Consider the following 20,984-nt stretch of genomic DNA (forward strand, 5'->3'; position numbering starts at 1 on the left):
AGAAAGAAAACATGTACATTTTTATATGGGGAACAGCCCGTCCGTAGCAATCTTTCACAACACTGAGATCAAGCTTGCAATTACAGCATCTGACAATTGAAACACACTCCAGTGGTATTTATCCTCAGTGTCATGACTCTTCAGTCTGTGTGCAGCTCTGATACAACTGCTATATCTTTCCAAACTCAATGAAAACTGTGAACTCTACTGCATATTTTTGCTTCCTCTTGGACATCTAACTACATATTTCTCTGGCCCTGAGTTTACATCTTTTTCTGTCCACCTGGCTGTCACATCTAGTGTGAGTTTCTTTTACCGGAAAAAAATATGCTTTAAGTTAATTGGTAGTACTTTTTTTCTGAGGAATAAAACCTCTAATTTTAAAGTGCAGGAGCCACAATACCTAACTGGTAAAAAATAGCTGATATTTTCAAAACCACTAGGGTTTAGCTGTACAACGTCTAAAAAATTTTGAAGCAATCTGATTTTTGGAGACAGGGGAATTAGCTGCCAGTTGCATATCCAAACCCACCAGCTGCTCTTGAACATTTGATGTCTCTGTAAAATGAAATAATATTTTATATATACACCAATCAATAGATAGTACCATAATAAGAGCCTTAATAAAGTTTGCAACATTGCCTAGCATATTTCACCCCTCCAAATGAAAGGAAAGCCATTTGTCACTCTTAGGTCTCATCTGTGCCATGCCACCTCCCATGCAGGCTATGGTATGCTGCAGCTCAAATAAAAAATTTTGAAAAACCAACCAACCACCAACCAACCAACAACAACAACAAAAAACAAAAGCAAAAAAAGAGAAGCCAGAAAATAAGAGAATGTAATGTCCTTCCCATGCCTGTGAGGAGAATCATATTCGCTGAGCCTCTTGGTGTTTGATAATCATGATGCTTGCCAGGTGACCTGAGCTGCCTGTGAACTAGAAGAGCATGTGAAAAGTGCTTTGCCCCAGATGCTTGTCTGACCCCAGCTTCCACTTTCTCCGAAGGTTTTCCAGGTAGGTAGCCAGGGTGAGATTATAAAAACTCATTTTTATATTGGGAGGAGCCTCCCAATACAGTCAGTTGAACTTCACAGCCTACCATCACACACTAACATCTTCACTGACTTGCCCAAACCTGACCTGAATGTCCACAACTTGTATCTGAGCTTTTGGAAGCACAAGATTGGATTTTAAGAATGAGAAGGCAGAGAAAATGGCAAGGTGTGATGCCAGCAAAGGATGTGTCTGGGTGTGTAGGTGTCAGGACTCATTTGGAGCCAGAGGTTTCAGCCATGTTGGAAATGCTAAAAATCTGGAACAACACCCAAGATTGGACCTACAGGTATTTTAGACACAGAAGGGCATTTAGCCACAGAGCCTGCTCTGGGGGACTGATAAGAGGAAAGGGCCAAGAACAAGGAGACCCATGCCTTCATGGCCCCTTAGGTTGGGAGAGTGCAGCAGCCACCCCCCAAATTTCCCTTCCCCTTTGCAACTGAAATTTCCATTTTAAGCAACAGAGCAGAGCCTTAACACACACCTAACAAACATAGCATGTACAGAGTCACTGTCTTAACCAGAGTTGACAGGACAGCTAAAGCTGTCTAGCAAAGAAATACTTCAGTGGCCCTCAGATGCCTCTGTCTCTCAGCTGTTTCTTTCCCTCCCCTCCCCTCCCAGGGTAAGACCAGAGCCAACTGCATGGTGCCGTGGATGATTGCCCGATCTGATTGTTGGTGCCAGCAGGACCCTAAAGTTTAAATGACAGCCATGGGATCAGAGGAGGCTGGAAATTAATTAGTCACCCTTCTCCTCCCACAACCCACAACAAAGTACTGAGGGTTAAGTCTGCTAGCTAAATTACACTTACCCCGAATTTGGTGGAGAGATGAAATTTTATTTTGTAACTCTCAAAAGCTTGGTTAAAAGAAACAGGGCACAGGTGGTAGTCCTTATGAGAAATAACTTTCCTTCATTAGCAGGCAGCATTGGACAATAGGCCTTGTTTTGAAATACAGCACCTACTCTCTGCAACCAATTGCCCAGATTTCCAAGTGCACTTGATATTTAGGCATCAACAGAGAAAGCATTTTGTACCTAATCAAGAAGACAGTCAAAAGAAAAGCTACATTGCAGGAAACAGATATCCGTACTGTAAAAGGTTTTGCTTTTGTTTCAGAAAAGCCCCAATCTCTTTTTCAGTTTGTGTTTTTGTGGTTCTCTTATATCACACCACTTAAGAGGCAAGACGTTCTGGACTCTCTATTTCCAGGAGTGACACTAATTTCAGGAACATATTCCAAGAAGAGGTACCTCATAGATGGTCAGGTGATGGTCAAGTCTGGGTAGAAACAGGACACCAAACAGGGAAGTCCACTCTTAAAATCCTACAAAGTTATTATTAACTGCAGAAAAATCCTGGCAGAGGGAGTTTGATAAGACAAATGGAAATTTAGATTGTATCAGCATGCTGGCAGAATCAATGAACTCCCTCCTCAAAAAGCATCTGATCGTTGGAAAAAACTCTGGTCAGAGTTTTCAAAGCAGTGAAAATCCAGTCGGTCTGTCAGCATCAGAAGTAAAACTTGGTCCAAAGTTGTTAGGAAAAGGAAGGCGATAATATTCTCTAAGCTACTGACACTGTGTTATCTTTTTTTTTTTTCTTTTTTTTTTTTTTTCATGCAGAACATGTTTGTATTTCAATTGACAAAGTATTTACAATGGGAAGAGATATACTCACCACTAAGGGCAATTAATTCTGGGTTACAAAGCTTGTATTTCAGAACAGACATGAATAATACAGTGTTAGGTTGTTTAAGTGTATTTTGTAAAATTGAGCTGCAGCTTTTGTTTTTCTTGAAAGCTTCTGAGGAAAAAAAGAAAAAAGGTTACTTTTGATTTTTTTTCTTTGTCTTTTCACCCCTGGGGAGATTAATGGCCTTTTGATGTTCCACATTGACCTGCATTTCTTGCTTTTTTTCCCACTTAGTTGAAGAAAATACAACTTAAAATTGGAGCATTAAGGAGTAAGGAGTATGGCACTATGCCTCTGTGTCATAACATATCAAATGGGTTGTGGTGTTTCAGACTGCTTCATTCATGATCAGCATGGCTGGATTTTGAGCTTTTATGATGCTGATGAACAGAAGTGCATCCACACGTGCAGTTTTGGTTTTTTTGAGTGCAAGTCTAACCCAAATGAATTTACGTAGCTGAATGGAGGGTGCATGCATGGTGTCTCTCCATCTCTTCTTCAGGTGCATCACATTACCTTCATAGTCTGCTCCATATTTAAACCTAAAAAAAAGCCTGGGTAACTGCTGGAAGACTTGCCAAATTTTACCTAAAACTTTCTTTAGCACACAGGTTGAAGATACAGCAAAAAGGAAAACCTTTTTTTCCTAGTCCTTGCAAACTAGCAGCATAGTTGAACTCTTGTACAAACCATTTACAGTCCCTGTTAGTCTGTCAGTTGGCAGGGATGTGTTAGGGGAGAAACTTCATTATGGCTCCATCATGGATTTCAGAACTTTCATATTTGAAGTCACTCATTGAGGAGTATTTTAATCAAGAAATAGCAGAAAGCCAGGAACATTACAGCTGACAGATGTAAACTGTCTCAAGTGAAGTAAGGCATAAGCTCAGATAATCAACATTCATAATGCTAACCTTGATGGAGTTGAGGGGTCTTGAGGGTCCCAGTAAAAATATTCTCACACAACAGGGCAGGCATGGTCAATCAAGGTCAGTCTTAGTAAGTACTGTGTGCTGAAAAGCAAAACACCTTAAATGGGTAATATGGGAAACTGCCCTCTTTTTTTTTTTTTTTTTTTTTTTTTTAATAGTAATAATAATTATTATGTCCCCAAAATCTCTTCAAGGGGTTAAATCTTATGGTACTTCTGTGGTTGAGTTGAGCCTTCTCAGTCTGGAACAACAACCACTGGATAGCTAGCTGGATGCAATCTCTGCATCTGTCCAGACCTCTGCAGTCAGAGAGGGAACAATGTATGGCACAACTTAAGTGATGGATTTTCACACTTTTTGCCCAAACGCCTTTGTGCAAGTAAGCTATGGCACTTCTGAGAAGGAAGGGCGAGTATGTGCACATATTCTTTACCATGACTCATACCATGTCAAGCTCACCTAAACTTTTTCCTGGGGACTTCCATATAGAGGTACAGAACCCTTTAGGGCGGAAACAACCTCTAAGGTGACCAAGTCCAACCATTAACCACTGTCAGGTCCATCTAGTGATGTCTCTAAATGCCACAAGGAATAACATATGCTTGCATGAGAGCACAGCCCAGGAGAGTTACAGATAAATATGGAGCAGTGTTTTCAAAATAATCTTTCATATTTCTATAAATGAGTAAGACAATATGGCAGTAGATTAGGCAAGCTCCACATCAGTGTTCGGCCATGGGAAAAAGACAAATTAGAAGACAAATACTGAATATTTAAAGTAAGTTGTACAGTTTACACCGGCTGTCTGCAAGGTTAACATCATTAAAGATTATAATTCAAAGGGAAAAAAAGAATATGTGCCCCAAGCCAACATTTCTCTTTAGAAAAAAGTACAAAAGTACATCTTAATTGTTACCCCAATAGTACTTCTTGTACGGTTTACTTATTGTTTTCCCTAGAGTAATAAGTCTTGAGCAAACTTTTGGTTGGTGTAGTGTACAGCAGTGTAGAGCAGATTTGTTTTCTCATTAGTCTTCTGTATTTCTCCTCATTTGTGCAGCCACATGAGAACTTCTGAGTGAAATGTCCACATCTTGTTCATTTTAGGATTGTTGGCTTAAGGAGGCGTATACCAAGGGCTAGGAGAGTGTGGGAAGGAGATAAATTGAAAATCAGCCAGTGAGAAACAGAGAAGGAGGCATTTTTAGTGCACTATGTTTACAACTTGTACTTTCTCAGATCCTAAAATTCCACTATTTTGCCTATATATCTGTAAGACATTATGTCCTACATATGACATCCCCATGGATGTCATGCACAATTATTAATGTAATAGCTTCCTCAAGCAAATGTGTGCTGAAATTCAGGTTGAGAATTGCCTGTAAATTCCAACAAAATGGAAGATTTAATAAAAGTTTCTGCAAATTACTAAACCTCAATAGTGAATTTGCAGCCTGACTCTTTTTTCCTGATCTTATTTCTGTATGAAAGTATTTTATAGCCTCAAGGTTCAGTAAAGGCTTGTAACCTAGGAGGGAGCTATTATAAATAGGAGGATGTATCTGTGTGTCCCGAGCCCCCTTGTCGAGTCTGTACAAAGCAACCAGGGAATTGCAGCAGAGGCAGTTCAAAATATTCTGCAGTACGTGTTTTGGGGGATAAATAACATTTACAGGACTATCTCCTTTTCTCTTTCTTTTCCCACCAAGGAATGGTGTTAGTTTTTGTTGCTGGACCGGGGGTGGCTGTGGAAGGGTTGAGTGCCCATGGCACTCCAGATAAACCATTAGCCCTTTGAAGGTCACAGATCATCTGCCTCCATCATCAGGCACACACCACCAGTTTCAACAGATATACTTTCTTTCTCACATTTTTAGAATTACTTTTAATTTTAGAATAAGTCCAAGCCTTAATGAGTACATAATGCATTTAGAAAACTTAATTTGAACCTGGCACATTTTCCAAAAAGGAATAAATATATTATTTATCATGTTTGTCTAAAAACATTGAACAGGGCTTCTCTAAAGCCATTTTATTTTGTGACAGTTTGTTTTCATCTGTCTTACAGTAGACTTCTCATCATGGTTTTGACAACTACATAGTTGTCTTTGTTTTCGTTATGCCTTCTCATTATATTAGTTATTTTCTGTCATTCTTTACCTGGGTTTTTTGTTGTTAACAAGCTCCTCTGTGATTTGCAGTGTGACAGCATTGTCAGAAAATTGCATGTTTGTTTTCTTATTGTCTTGTTTAATAAATATGAACTCCTAGACAATTGATAATACTATAATTTCTAGCCTGTAAGACACATATGGTGCAAGAAGTCACGTGAGAAAGAAGGCTATATTTACAATACTTCTGATAATAAACCTGGTACCGAACTCACAATCTAAATATGATAGCACTTAATAATTGAACCACAAAACATAATCAGGCAGAAATTATGAAATGTTTTGGATATTAATGATTTTTGTAGTCCTGCTACTACCAGCTGAAATACTGGAAAGAGTAGCGGAAATAGCGTAATCCGTTACTGATTTTCATGAAAAAAAATTCATAAAGGTACATATCAGAAAGGAACTGAAGTAGCTTCATTTTAATCCAATTAGTCATGTTTATTGGTTTTCAGTTAATAAGTAATGATAAATCTGACAGCAGAAGATGCAAAGAGCAACTAGATTACCATCTCTTCAGGCTGGGTCTAGATATTGTTTTTGTAAAGACACAAAGGCATGAGCCCACAGGAGGTTATTCAGAGGGATAGTTTGGGTTTGAACTGTAAACACATCAGCTGTTTCAGAGATGCTTCCCACACAAATGGACTGACATTCCTCATTCTTGCAGATGCAGAAAGTCTTAATGCCTTAACAGAGGGATTCATCATCACATCCTTGCTTTTGGACCTAAGGAAAGAGATTCAGACTGGTGTCACCAGGATAATGGTGGCAAAGATCCCAGTAGATGCTTTTTCAGAATAGTGCCCAGTCTTTCTCATCAAAAAGATGATGTACTTTCTTCCATGAGATGAAGGATCATGAATGCTGCCTTTTCTCATTCAGAGAGATGGATAGTTAATTAAAACAGTCTGGGGCTCCTTAGCAGGGCCTGCATGGCCTCTGCATGGTAGCCAGGTAGCCAGGATGATGTCCAGGAGACGCTGCTTGAGCTCAAAATTTGAGAATCTCTATTTCCATACTGGAATGTGTGAGCTCCTTGTCCTTGTGATGCCTTGGGAAGGCTGACCTGGAACAGAGACTGGTCAGAGCTAGAGAATAAAGTAGATATTTATCAAAAGGCCTTTAAGGAAACACCTTGGGCAAGACAAGAGCCTGACCAGGGCCACACCCAAGGTGGACTTAGAATGGTCACAAAACGGATGACTGGTCACAAGATCTTACACTTTTATAAGCTTTGGTCCATTTGCATGTTGGGGTTTAATTGCCCAATTACAGCTTCAGGTTGTGAGGTCTCATCCTTCTTGTTTCTCTCTGCAGTCCACCGTGGTTTGTGCTTTTGGGCCTGAAACTTATACTCATTGTTCTTAGTCTTCAGCAGGAAAACAATTTGTTTTGTCTACCTACTCTGTGAAGTGAGCTTACTGGCACTTAATATGAGGCTCAGAGCTACACACTTGGGCAGCACAGAATCTGAAAAACATGAAAGCTAAAACTTAAGGCATCATTTCCCCCCTGAGAAAAAGAGCAGAAGTGAACAGTTTTACCTTCAATCACAGATGAAAGAGATGACCAAATCAGACCCAAGTGAGTGAGTTCAAAAGGGGCAACTTTTCATTTTTGAAAGGAATTCTAACATCATGGATATTTTTTATCTGCCTTCCCATACCATTCTTTTTGTTTGTCATCCTCAAGTCTGCACAAAGACTGTAAAACCATATTTCATGCTCTGACACCAGCTACTCACTTAAGAAAGTACTCGATAAACAAATGCAGAAGGTGATGAAGATAAAGGTTATGCAAAGTTTATCTTTCAACTTCTTAAGGAGGCAATGCCTAAGACAGTCAGGTTTTCTCAAAAATATCTCTTCTCAGTAGTTCACCAAGCCGAGTTAAGTCATTTAGGCATCTTAAACTGAATGTAGACTGCCTATTAATCTTTATTTATTTATTTTTAATTTAATTAATTTAAACTGAGATGCTTTGCTTCAGAGAGAGAAACCAACAGCAGAGAGATACAAAGCTTCCTGAGTCTCTGTTAAGTAGTGGAGAGCATAAATATTTGGATCTGCAAAATTGTGTAAGGGGACCTGATTATACAAATACATTAAACATCTCTTAAAATCTCCTGAAATTATATTATATTAGACACACATTTAAAGGGAATAAAAAAGAGATCATCTTGTTTGAATGCCCATGGTCTATTCTATTTGCAAAAAAAGCACATGTTTCTCAAAAAGAGAGAATGGAAAAAGATCATGACATAAGCCTAAATCCAGGTAACAGTGCTGGACATCTAGTTGTCTCATGAGATATAACCCAGGGACATTTGACATTTGTCCTCTAACCTTACTCCAGCTTTCACACAGTTGTCTGTTTCCCTTGAGCCAGACAAATCAAAGCTGTCAATTAATAGATAATGTAAGTTTACTTAGATGTCACGTAATGTTGTAATCCATGTGGAAATACATCAAAAGTCCTCATTCATTCTAAAGGCTGAGACACTCAGTAAAAATCTTCTCCCATGAGAAGCCTAGGCTTGACAAATGCCTGAGGATTAGACATAGTCAGCCATCTCTTTGTGATGCAAAATGACATAATCTTTGGCTTTTTCAAGTAGTATTACACTTTTATTTTCTCCAAATAAAGAACCAAACTCCAGGTTTGCAAACAGTTTAGGCTGTATAAATTTGTTATTGAATAAAGAGGCCTTGCTAATTCCCAGGAACTGAAGAAATGTAATAGCTGAAACACTTGCTTAAAATTTTTAATAATTTCAAAAATTTCTAAAAGCCAATGGTTTCTTTCAATATTTGTCATAATTTGTATCATATTACTGCAGCACTACCTTAGACCATCCTCTCCAAAGTTACCCTGACTATACACTGAAAGCACCAAACACAAGTTGATATTCCATTGTAATAGGTGAGAACTTTATATTATTTAACCTGGAGTGGGCATCCTTAAATTAAAATATTATATTGTAAATTGGGCCAAAAATCCATTAAAATGCTTATGTTTCCTAAAACCCAACATCCAAAACATATGGGAAAATTTGCCTCTAAGTATTGAAAGTTGTTGTCTTTATCACACTGTGTATCTAAATTCCCAAGGATGATTGATTTAACGAGGTTTGCACATTAAAAATCTTTTTTTTTTTTTTACAAAAGAGGAAATCATAAGAAAGATTAATGCCCTCTGCATGGTGCCATGGAATTAAAATGTCTTCCAAATGTCTTCACTCCAGGAACACTTTGCTATGCAGGCCTGTACTTAACAAAGATTTTCTCAGTGTAAAGAATTTATTAGTCATGGCTGATGATGTTGGTGTCCTATAACCTAAATACATGGAATATGCCTACATTAAGACAAACTAGGCACTTCAGAAGGCTTTGAAGAAGTGTTCATGTTTCAGGCTAATATCATAGATTTCATGTCAGAAATACTTGAGGCTACCCAAAGGTATGACATACAGTCTTGACATATTTTTCCATTGCAGTAGTGATATCTGACAAAAACAGAGTAATGTGCTCAGACTGTACTGTCTTAGAGAGTGTACCTCAAAGGTAAAGGGACATAGATCAGGTTGAACATGCACCTCTTTCTTTAGGGGAAGAACTATCAGAGAGGTAACAGAAAAGACTCAGAACAGCATACTGGCTGTTTAGCTTTACACCTTCCTCAAGAAATGTATAGGTGCTATCACATTCATTCTCTCTGGAGAAACAAAAATTTTAACCCAATATTTATTTCAAGGAAAGTGCATTATATAGAAATATGCCTTAAATGCCTGTATATTGGAAAAATCATCACTCTACTTAGGCATGAAATCAGGATATGAGTGTATTTACAATGTGAAGAATAAAAGAAATATTGAATCAATTGAATCACAGAAGCATAGAAAACTTCAGGTTGCAAAAATCTCTGCAGTTCATAAGATCCAATCTTGCACTGAAGTAGGGCCACATCAAGCCAATGTATCTATCAGATGATCTTCAATCACTCTGCCAGGTAAAATACCTAATGCTTGAATATTCTCACTGTGAAGAATACTTTTAATATCCAGGCAGAATTCTATTTCAGGAAACTTATGCCTGCTGCACCATGTCTTGGCACCATGCATCCTTATAAAGTGAGGGTAACTTAGTCTCCATCAGCACCTTTGAGGTCTTGGAAGGCTGTGATTACAACTCCCCAAGCCACCCTCTCTTCAGAGTGAACAAATGCAGTTCCTTGCATGTGTCTTCATACATCAACTTCTCCAACACTTTCATCATCATAGAGTTTTTTTGCTGGGTCTGCTGTTCTTACTTTCTCAGACCAAAGGGACTGAGACTGCTTTCCAAGGTTCAGCCTAAGAAATGCCAAGTTGAGTGAGATATTCACATCCCTAATTTTCTGTCTGTACTCCAGTTGAAGGATCCAAGAAGACTGTTAGTCTTCACTTCAAAGCTGCATTTGTGCCCAGCCTGCTACCCACTCTGTCAGGTCCCCTGCATTTTTGATAGAGACAAGGGAAGGAAGCATTGACAACACATGTGATGTGACCATGGCCTTGGGGTTACAGTTTCCCAAGGTCTATTATAGGGTGTAGTGGGTCTAATGCTGGCCAAATGCCAGTGCACCCACAAGAATCATTCAATAATTTTCTATTGTGAGATAAGGATTAGGAGAGCAAAGCTGGCTCAAACTTTTAAGAGTATGAAGAAAAATTTATTAACGGAATTGAAAGAAAACTAATAACAAATCTTCTTCTTCACAAGAAACAGTTCTCTTGTGGCTTTAATTTTCATGACTAGCAGTCACCTTGAAATCTGCAGTTGTGAAATCCCTCCCATGGTTTGATAGTTTTCTGACAACTACCACCATGGGTCATTTCAGCTTATTAGGGTACAATTTTAAGGATGAGCTGTTGTTGTAGTGCATCAATTGGGTTTATATTGTATTTCATTTTTATAGTGGGTTTTATAATCTTTTCTTCTGTACCACCCCGTCCCCCTGGAAACTGTATCCCGTGGTTTGTCCCTGCTCCTGCCCCACCCATCCTCCCACACTGGAATGTAACCCAACTCTGTTCCACTCCCACCTTGTCCTTGATTGGGTAGTGGCTTGTCCCTGCCTCTAGGCCCGTCCCCCCTGGGAAAAAGCCCTTGGATGGGCAGGGGCTCACTCTCTTCCACCAGGAACGGGGACTGGACTGAGCTCCGGATTCTGCAGGGGCAGGACCCCTGAATAAAGCCATGATCCCCCCTGGACAAAGAGCAGACTCTTTCCTTTTGCCATCAACAGATGCCTGCTCTCTCTGAAGAACCAAGGTTTGCCTCTGGGTAGCTTTTAAGGCCCTGTGAAGGAAGATTCCTTCTGGCGTAGGCTCTCTCTCTCAAGCTAGCTAAGGCTAAAACGGAGCACGGGCTCTGAGGAGGGGGAGAGAGCCACTACAGCAGGCACCCAAGCATGCTGCCTGAAGCCACAAGGGGCTTCCAGAAGGCTCTAAGAACCACACTGTGGTTCTGCATGTGGCTGAGGAACCTCACACAGGCACATGAGTCCCGAAATGCAGCCCATCCATGCAGAAAAACAGACCTGTCAGGCTTGGCATTGCTGTAGAGTCTCCAAAACACTGGACTTCACAGAGCAAGGCTGTGGTTTTCCTTTGGACTTAAAAAACCCATCGGAGTGCTGTGAAGAAGCCCCCCGAATGGCAAGCTTCTCCCAGAGAAGGTGACCACATGCTCGTGGACAGCCGACCCTGGGAACTGAGACTGGAAGCCCTTTCTGCACCAAAAGGGTCTGTTTCTGGCAAAAGGACTGACTGGGAAAGATTCGTCTGCACGCTGGATTTTTGGTGAGTATTACCAATTCGGGATCTTAGGAAAAATCTTTCAGAGGTGCTGTTCCTCAGGGAAGAGGGTTTTTCCTTTGGGGGGAGGTCTTTGCTTTCAGAGCAAGCATTCAGGGTGCTTTAATAGCAAATTTGGTTTCGCTGCGCAGCCCAGGGGGTGGAAAAGATAACAGTTTCTCCTCCATGTTTTTTTCTATCCAGCGAGGGTTTTTTGAGTTTAGTTTCCCAGTGCCAGTTAAAGGGGACACAGAAACTTAAAATCTGAGCCAAAAATGGGTGCTACGCTGTCTGTGTTTCAAAAAAGAGTCTATTACCAAATTTTAAGTGCCTTGGATGATGGGGGGACCCATTGTTCAAAGAAACAGTTGAAAAAAATAATTTGGTGGTTGTTTTCTCAGTTTCCACATGTATCATTAGAGTAAATAAGCTTCCCGGAATTTTGGGAGGCTGTTACAAAGAAATTGTATGAATCAAGCTCCCCTAATGTAAAGAAACTGCAAATTTTGCTTTCTGGAGCTTGCAGATTTGGTTTGCAATGCAAAAGCAAAATGAAAAGAAAAAAAAGCCAGTTCTTTGTGGATTTCCCCCAGTTCCCTCAGTTTCTCCCTCTCCTGACTCCAAAATCCCTTCCCCAAGGTCGGATATTCTCAGGAAAGCAGCCCACCAGACAGGGCAGGGAAGCTGCAGCTCCCCTGGCTTTCTCTGAATTCCTGAGTCCCCCTGCTCGAGTAATTCTGGCCAGATTCCTCAAGAAACCCCTAAACTTTCCCCAAAACTCCCTTCTTCTCCAGTTTGTAAACCTCGTGTTCAATTTACTTTTGCAGACAGTTATGTGCTCAAACCCCCCATCTTAGTGATCCCCAGGCTGGTCTCCGTTCTGTGGGGGAGTCACAAGATGGAGGGGACTCCTTTGTTCCCCAAAATGGCCGAAGCCATGTGCTCTTGAGTCACGAGGAGCCTCTCTCTTTGCCTGTCCCTCCTTCCCACAATCCCTTTCACAATCCCTTTCTCTCCCCAGACCCCTCCCTCCCTTCAGTGACTGACTCTGCCCCTATGCTCAAACCTCCGCCCTCCGACTCTGCCTCCTGTGACTCAAGCCTCCAGCCCCTCCCTGCCCCTGGTTCCCATGGTTTTCCCACCCACAATCCCAGTTCCCATGCCCCGGAGGGGAGGGGGCGGGGAGCCAGGAATCCGGAAGTGGGACCCAATCTCAACTTTTCTGCCACCCCTGTCACATATCGACGGTAAAAAAGAGGGGGTGCTGTCCATGGCGATTGGGACCCCTTCCCCCTACAAGCGATTCAGGATTTATGCAAAGCTCAGATCGATTTTGGACGAGTGAATACTTTTGCAACCTTTTAAAAGCAAATTTAGCAGGAAATCCAACAGCTCCCTTTGACCTCCAGCAGCTTTTTTCTTCCCTCCTTTTGTCCAAACAGTTCAGGCTTTGGGACTCTACATGGAAAAAACGATTAAGAGATTTACTTCTGGAGCTTTGGCAAAATCCTGAAATGGTTGTTGATAATAATAATTTGCCAGTTCGATTAGAACATCTGTGTGGTGATGGTGAATAGGTCTCAGTCCTCGAGCAGGCTCAGGAAATTCCTTTAGCTGTTTTGGAGCACATTAAAGATGCTGCTTCCAAAGCATTCTTTTCAATCCAGCCCGATGGGCCTTTCCAACCTTACAGTAAAATAAAGCAGCTTCCTTTTGTAACATTTGTGGAGTGATTAACCTGAGCTGTTGAGTTACAGGTTAAGAAAGAAGGAGCCCAAGAACAGGTCCTGGAGGAGATGGTGCTGACCAATGCAAATGAACAGTGCAAGGCAGCTATCCTCAGCCCACGGAACCGGCTCCAACCTTAGATGACATGCTCCAGATGTGTGCCAGGAAGGTTCCCTTCATGACAGCTCACCTCAATCACAGTTCCAGAGATGCATTCAGACCACCACAAAGAGCTGCTGCTGCAGATGCCATACCTCCTGTGCCTGTACCACAACCACCGCCCAAGAGAAGAACAACGTGCCTCCTGTATGATCAGGCTGGACATTGGGCATCTCAATGCCCTTTAAAGAAGCAATTTCTGGACTTTCGGGACAATGCGGGCGGGGGGATCTCGAGGGTCCAAAGAGGATTTTTCAAAAAACTAAAAGATGAGCGCCGGCTTGCCCAGTGTGCCGACATAAATGGGGCAAATCCGAGGAGGCGGGAGAAAATACTAGAAAATGCAAATGTTAAATTAAATAATCCTGCTATAACCAGTTCTGCTTTTCAGCAGAAGTCACCAGATATGACCCTTTCAGATCATGATGTGAGCAGACCCTGTCTAACCACTGAATGTCTCCAAAGGCCTTTTAGGTTGCAGCTGACAGAGTCCTTGCACCTAAGTGACACAGACTGGCATTTAGGTTCATTGGATCTGCAGGTGCCAGGCTCATGGCAACATGTTGGCAGTAAGTGTGTCATCCTTGGGGATACCAAGTACACACTGAGAGAGATTGAGATCCTTCTGGGTCTCATCTCGTCAAACCCTAAACAACTATTTCTCTGGCTGCGCTGTGTCCATCCACCCTCGTTTCTGCCTAAGGGGCAGATAATAGCTCAGAAAATTCCAGCACCTCATCTGTTCCCTGAAAAAGACATCACAAGGAACAAACACCTTGAGGTTTGCCCCACACAAGTTATTGGGAGGGACAAACTCATAATAGGGCGTGAGGTCCGTCATGGTGGGGAAGTCATAAACATCAAGGGGGTTTTGGACACAGGCGTGAATGTAACGATTGTACCAGAAAGGATGTGGCCCTCACATTGGGAACTGCAAAATGCGTCTGGGCACGAGGAAGGTGTAAGGGGGATGAAATGGGCAAAACAATCAAAAAGTGTTGTGCAAATTAAGGGGCCAAATGGACAATTAGCTACACTGCGTCCATTTGTTTTGGATTATTCAGAGCCCTTGTCGGGGAGAGACCTGATGGCCCAGTGGGGGGTCACGATTGGCATTCCAGATGCCCCCCCGGTTTTTCAGGCTGTGGCCATTGAAGAGCACCCTACCCAGAAACTCAGTTGGAAAACTGATTCACCAGTCTGGGTAGAGCAGTGGCCGCTCAGTAAAGGAAAATTGAAGGTGTTTCAGGAGCTAGTGGATGAACAGCTAGCTAAAGGCCACACTGTGGAAACCACGTCTCTGTGGAATTCCCCAGTCTTTGTTATCAAAAAGGCAAAGGCAAGTGGTGGCTCCTCCACGATCTCTGTCAAATTAATAATGTCATTGAGGACGTGGGTTCTCTCCAGCCAGGGATGCCATCCCCAGCGATGCTCCCTCAAAATTGGTATTTGGCAATTACTGATATCAAAGATTATTCTTTCCAGATCCCTCTGCACCCTGATGATGCCCCATGTTTCGCCTTCTCGGTCCCTACCCTCAACCGAGAAGCCCCGAGGAAAAGATACCAGTGGAAATTTCTTCCCCAAGGGATGAAAAACTCACCATCTCTTTGTCAGTGGTGCCTCTCTTCCCTGCTGTCCCCAGTGCGCGCAGGTGTAGGAGAAGCCATCATCCTGCACTACATGGATGAAGTGCTCGTGTGTGCCCCCAATGATGACTTACTGTCCCAGGTGCTTGACCTGACAATCGATTCTTTGGTTGCTGCAGGGTTCGAGCTTCAGGAGGAAAAGATTCAAAGGATGCCACCTTGGAAGTACCTGGGTCTGGAGACTGGTAAGCGGACCATTGTGCCCCAAAAATTAGTTGTCGGAAATAACATCAAGACCCTAGCAGATGTCCAGCAGCTGTGTGGGTCTTTAAATTGGGTAAGAACTTGGCTGGGTCTGACCACTCAGGACTTAGACCCCCTCTTTAATCTTTTAAAAGGGGGAGAGGAGCTAAGTTCTCCTAGGACCCTCACCCAAGAGGCAAGAGCAGCCCTAGAAAAGGTACAGGACCGTATGGCCACCAGACATGCCAACAGATGCAAATCAGACTTGCCATTCCAATTCATCATTTTAGGCAAACTGCCGCACATACATGGGATGATCTTTCAGTGGGAAAAAGTGGAAAAATCAAAAAAGGACAAAGACTGTAAGAATCTCCTCTTAATCATAGAGTAGGTTTTCCTCAGTCACTCCCAGTCCAAAAGAATGACCAGGCCACAGGAATTGGTAGCAGAATTGATCCGGAAAGCAAGGACCCAGATCAGGGAGTTGGCAGGATGTGATTTTGAGTGTATTCACATCCCAACTGAGATAAACTCAGGCCAAATCACAAAAGCAATGTCGGAGCACCTGCTTCATGAAAATGAAGCTCTGCAGTTTGCTCTGGATAGCTACACAGGTCAAATTTCAATTCATCAGCCTGCTCACAAATTATCTAGAGAACAAATTCAGTTCAAATTGTCATTAAAATGTCTTCAGAGCAGGAGGCCCTTAAAAGCTCTAACTGTTTTTACAGATGCATCCGGAGCCTCTCACATGTCAGTAATAACGTGGAAAGATCCTCAAACTCAGCAGTGGGAAAAAGATATTGTTGAGGTGGAAGGATCACCTCAGGTAGCTGAGTTGGCTGAAGTTGTTAGAGATTTTGAAGTTTCCTGAACCATACAGTTTGGTCACAGATTTGGCCTATGTAGCAGGTGTAGTATCCAGAGCTGAACAAGCTGTACTGAGTGAGGTCTCCAATGTTGCACTTTTCAACTTGCTCTCAAAACTAGTAAATCTGATCTCCCACCTAGAGCAACAATTTTATGTGATGCACATTAGATCACACACTGATTTACCAGAATTCATAGCTGAGGGCAACAGAAGGGCTGATGCTCTTGCTGCGCCTGTGGAGATGGCCCCACTCCCAAACATCTTTGAACAAGCAAAGATCAGCCACCGGCTTTTTCACCAGAATGTACCAGTCCTAGTCCACCTAACTCGGGAACAGGCTCAGGCAATTGTGTCAATGTGTCCCTCGTGCCAGCAACATGCACTCCCAGCCCTGAGTGCAGGAGCAAACCCCAGGGGATTGAACAGCTGTGAGGTATGGCAGATGGACGTGACACACATCATGTCCTTTGGTAGACAAAGGTATGTCCATGTATCTGTGGACACCTTTTCTGGAGCTGTCTATGCCTCTGCCCACACAGGGGAGATGTCTGGTGATGCCATGAAACACCTAATACAGGCTTTCTCCTTCCTAGGCATCCCCAAATCAGTAAAACTGTTAAAGGACCCACGTACACATCCAAGGAGTTCAGAAGCTTCCTGCAGCAATGGGGAGTAGAGCACAAAACAGGCATCCCCTACTCCCCCACAGATCAGGCCATCGTGGAAAGGACCCGCCAAAATCTCAAAAGGGTCCTCAGCCAACAACATCAGTCTCTAAAATCAGAAACACCCCAAACACAGTTGTCCAAAGCCTTTTTCACCCTGAACTTTTTAAATTGCACATTTGAAAATCTTAACCCACCAATTGTGTGTCATTTCAGAGAGAACTGCCAACTGCAGCTGAAAGCAAAGCCACCGGTAATGGTAAAGGATCCAGCAACCAGGGAAACAGAGGGTCCTCATGATCTGATTACCTGGGGTCGTGGGTATACCTGCATGTCCACTCCCTCAGATCCCAAGTGAGTGCCAGCCGAGTGGGTGAAACCTTTCATCCCTAAAACTGCAAAGCCACCTGCAGAAGTCCCACAAGTGGCCAGTGCTGCCTGGAGAAGGACAAAGCACTGAATCCTCTCCTTCTAATTGTCCTTTTCCCTTAACAGTGTTTTTCTGAGCAGTTTGTTTGTACTAGATGTCATTTTTTATTTTTCAGCTTTAAAGGTACTCAAGATCCAAATCCTCTGCCCCATCCATCCTCCCACACTGGAAGGTAACCCAACTCTGTTCCACTCCCACCTTGTCCTTGATTGGGTAGTGGCTTGTCCCTGCCTCTAGGCCCGTCCCCCCTGGGAAAAAGCCCTCGGATGGGCAGGGGCTCACTCTCTTCCACCAGGAACGGGGACCGGACTGAGCTCCGGATTCTGCAGGGGCAGGACCCCTGAATAAAGCCATGATCCCCCCTGGACAAAGAGCAGACTCTTTCCTTTTGCCATCAGCAGACGCCTGCTCTCTCTGAAGAACCAAGGTTTGCCTCTGGGTAGCTTTTAAGGCCCTGTGAAGGAAGATTCCTTCTGGCGTGGGCTCTCTCTCTCAAGCTAGCTAAGGCTAAAACGGAGCACGGGCTCTGAGGAGGGGGAGAGAGCCGCTACAGGGTGTTCTAGCTTTGTTTCTGATTAGCAAAAGTGTATTTTATCTCTGGAAACAGAGGTTTTCTTCTTCCATCCCTGCAGCAAGGTTTCTCATCTCTCTTAGTTCAAGCTACTTCAACATCTGCTTACTTCAACACTGGTGCTTCTGCTTATGGCTGTGGTTAGAACACTACATCCCCCCAATGCATTCCATGAGTTACAGGGAAAAATAAAAGTCTGATGTATCAATTATGTCTTCACCATAGCCTTACAAGAGAATTTCATCCCAAGATGAAGGCATCTCCTCATTCTCTTCCCATCTGGGATTTGATTCCTTCTTCACTTATCTTGGTGTCCCTACATTGTTTTCTTTATGTGTCTTCACTCTGTCCTTTTCTCTCACTTGAGAGAGGATTGATGTCTGCAGGTTTCATGTGTTCACTGAAAGAGTTCATCTCTCCCCTGGGCCTGCAGGTGGCCATGTGATCTTTGCTGGGCAGTGGCCAGAGCTGTTCACGGCAGAGGATTTTTCAGTGTCTGTGCTGGGGGGTGTGCCTAGGATCTCAGAAGCCAGGCTGGGACTCAGTGGCAGCACGCCCTGGGACCATGCCCTCTCCTCCCTCTGCCTGATGGCGAAACCCAGCAGAACTTCAGCCAAACCGCGCCCGGCCAGCACCCAGTCACCTGTTCAAAGGCCCGAAGCAAGAGACCTTCTCCCAGGCTTTGTTCATTTTAAAATGTATTTTCCACAGAGGCATGTTCAGCTCTTTTAAGTAGCTTAATAGGTTGTCAATATTCAAACTAGCCAACTGATCGGTTTCGTCAGGTCCAAAGGAAGCTGCAAAGGTCCTTACAGGGAACCACTTCTGCAGCTGGTGAACTCCCTCCCCAACTAAAATACAATGTTAAACTATGACATAGGGTTTGTACTTGCTCCTGCAGACCCAAACAGCAGATCAAGAGGAATCACCCTGCCATCATGAATTCAGTCCGTGTTTCATCCATGGAAAAAAAAAATGCAACCTTCCCAAGGACTTAATGCACAATTACAGTAAGAATACAAGAGAAAGAATAAATACAGCCTTGATAAAAGACAGAGAGAATGGTGGAAATACAAACTTGAGCTCAATAAACAGGCAAAATGAAATGCCATAGGAAGATTTCAAACTAAATAGTACTGGGAAGTGAAATATCCAAAAAACAACTCAAAAATTAGAATTATGTTTTCAACAGCAAATACAGATAATACATGAAAATTGGGTGCACTGTGCTGTCTGCTATAATTACTAAACCCCATTCATTATTTCTTGTTTAGCAATATGCCATGATTTTCACCGAGGCACTTTCCCATTTTCCTTCATATTCTACAAATATAGAGTAAGAGACAGTGCCTGTCATGATAAACCTTAAATGCACAAGCTAAAAGATAGCAGAATACATGGAAAAGAATCACAGAGAGAGACAAGTTATTAAGTTTTTTAAATAACTGGAGTGTTTTTGAATTCTTTCTTACCATTAGTGACTGACACAGGGACAAATGGAAAGCCTGTTGTAGATTGACTGTAATGGTTTTAGTTTAATAAAACCAGGCAGAAACACTAATTAATGTAGGGGGTTTAGTGTTAATATTTTTGTGGGAGGGAGAGATCAGGAGAAAAAAAAATAAACAAAGCAGGCCTAAGCTTAAAAATGAAAAAACATAGTTTTATTAACATATATTAAAAAAACTGAGAAAAGAGAAGGTTGAGAAACAAGAAAAACTTAAACTAAAACAGAATGACACCTTAAAACATCCTTCTTTCCTCTTACAAACTATTAACTTTCTTACTGAACAACATAGAAAGACATAACTTAGGGTTCTCAGTCAGTTTCACCACTTAGACATAACCACTCATTACTTAGAACTGAGTCCTTCTAGGATCTTTTTATGAAGATGTTTGCTGTAAGACAAAATAGTCCCATGCTCTCTGACACACATTCTGCTGCCGCCCGGAGTTTTCGCAGACTGTGATTTTCTATCCGCACAGCTTCTCAGTGTATCTGGGGTATCATTTACGAATACTTCTCCTGATATAAAATTATCTTTGTCTCAAAGGGCTGAGACCTCCTTTTTGACCCAGGAGCGGGGTTTTCAAAGTTCCCAAATAAATCTCTATTACACCAGTCCTTAAGTTTGATTAGAATAGCATTCTACCCAAATAATAGTAAGATGCTGCAAAGAACAGTTCATTTCTTCATAATTTACCTTAGAAAAGTCTGGTTAAAAATGTCCACTTCTTCAATCCTATTCCAATATTATCAATTCTTTCACTTCTCATCTAACTGACTTCATGCAGTGTCTGTTCCATGTACCTTCTGGGTTTTTTTCTTTCTTCTTTCTCTCTAGGAAGGATTGTGCTTTAAAAGTTCTATGTTGCTACGAAAGGGTTAAAATCCGCCTGGGCTTACAAACACCACGTGCACACACCGGGCTGCAGGGCTGAAGAGGAAAAAACCCTCAAGGCCGTGCTGGAAGAAGCTGATAAATGTCCTTTTTTCCACCCCTCGGTCTCATCCAGGGCTGTCCAGCTCGGAGCTATCACTAAGCTGTAAAAAGGCTTCACCCGCGCTGCTCTCGTGCGGGCAGCAGCTCTCAGAGGCTCGCTGGGCCCAGAGGGCAGAGGGGCCCGACCTGGGCCCCCCCCAGCTGCATGCGGACAGCCGTTCTCAGAAGCCCGGCCGGGCCCGGCCCAGCCGGCAATGGTGGGCCCAACCTGGGCTCCCCCCGCTCTCCATGCAGGCAGCAGCTTCTGAAAGCCCAGCCGTGCCCAGCCCAGCCACCCAGAGGGGCAGCAGAGCCCGACCTGGGCTGGGCCCAGGCCCGGCCCCGACCACAATGTTACCTCATGGCAAGAGAGTGGGCGGTCCCAGCAGATCAGTTTTAAATGTTCCTTCCAAAGTCGCACTGACAATTCTCATTGGTCAACTTAGCTGTCAATATCTCAGTCTGCTTTTTGATAGGTCCTTGTCCTTCCCCCCTCAACCCATGTTACAGTCAGGGCAGGGAAAAATTATTTTACATTTCC

The sequence above is a fragment of the Hirundo rustica genome, chromosome Z (assembly GCF_015227805.2).
Source record: "Hirundo rustica isolate bHirRus1 chromosome Z, bHirRus1.pri.v3, whole genome shotgun sequence".
Taxonomy (NCBI): domain Eukaryota; kingdom Metazoa; phylum Chordata; class Aves; order Passeriformes; family Hirundinidae; genus Hirundo; species Hirundo rustica.